Raw genomic sequence first — 1,126 nt, 5'->3', positions numbered from 1 at the left:
AACATGTATTAATTAAAATAGCATATTGGTGGACGAAATTGTGATAAAAGAGTTCCAGGCACTGTTAGAGAAGCTCACAACTTCATTCAACTTAAACAGCAAGTGTACTGGGTCATCCAAGTAATACCTTACGTGAGTAAGGGTCGATCCCACAAAGATTGTTGGTATGAAGCAAGCTATGGTCACCTTGTAAATCTCAGTTAGGCAGATTAAATGGTTTATGATGAGTTCGAAAATTAATAATAAATAGAAATAGAAAGGGATAGAAATATTTATGTAAATCAATAGTGGGAATTTCAGATAGGCGTGTGGAGATGCTAGAATCCTTTTGAATCTCTACTTTCTTATTGCTCTCATCCAATCCTTCTTACTCCTTTCCATGGCAAGCTGTATGTAGGGCATCACCATCATTAATGTCTACTTTTAATCCTCTCGGGAAAATGGTCCTATGCGTTGTCACTGCACGGCTAATCGTCTGGAGGCATCACCCTTGTTGATAGCTACATCCCATCCTCTCAGTGAAAATCGTCCAAATTCTCTGTCACAGCACGGCTAATCATCTGTCGGTTCTCAATCAGGTTGGAGTAGAATCCATTGATTCTTTTGCGTTTGTCATCACGCCCAGCTTTCAGGAGTTTGAAGCTCGTCACAGTCATTCAATCATAGAGTCCTACTCGGAATACCACAGACAAGGTTAGAATTTCTGGATCCCCATGAATACCGCCATCTATCTAGCTTATACCACGAAGATTCTGTTGGGGAATCTAAGAGATATGCGCCCGGCCTAGAGTAGAACGGAAGTGGTTGTCAATCACGCGCGTTCATAGGTGAGAATGATGATGAGTGTCACGGATCATCACAATCATCAAAGTGTTATGCAACGTATATCTTGGAATAAGAATAAAAGAGAATTGAATAGAAAGTAATAGTAATTGTATTGAATCTTGAGGTACAGCAGAGCTCCACACCCTTAATCTATGGTGTGCAGAAACTCCACCGTTGAAAATACATAAGTGAAAGGTTCAGGCATGGCTGAATGGCCAGCCCCCCTAAAACGTGATCAATAGTCTCTTAAGATGAAGAATAAAACAAAACTGAGACCAAAGATGAAACGTGGTCAAAAGAC

The sequence above is a fragment of the Arachis duranensis genome, chromosome 9, assembly GCF_000817695.3.
Source record: "Arachis duranensis cultivar V14167 chromosome 9, aradu.V14167.gnm2.J7QH, whole genome shotgun sequence".
Lineage (NCBI taxonomy): Eukaryota > Viridiplantae > Streptophyta > Magnoliopsida > Fabales > Fabaceae > Arachis > Arachis duranensis.
The sequence above is the reverse complement of the archived record's forward strand: the minus strand, read 5'-3'. Positions refer to the sequence as shown.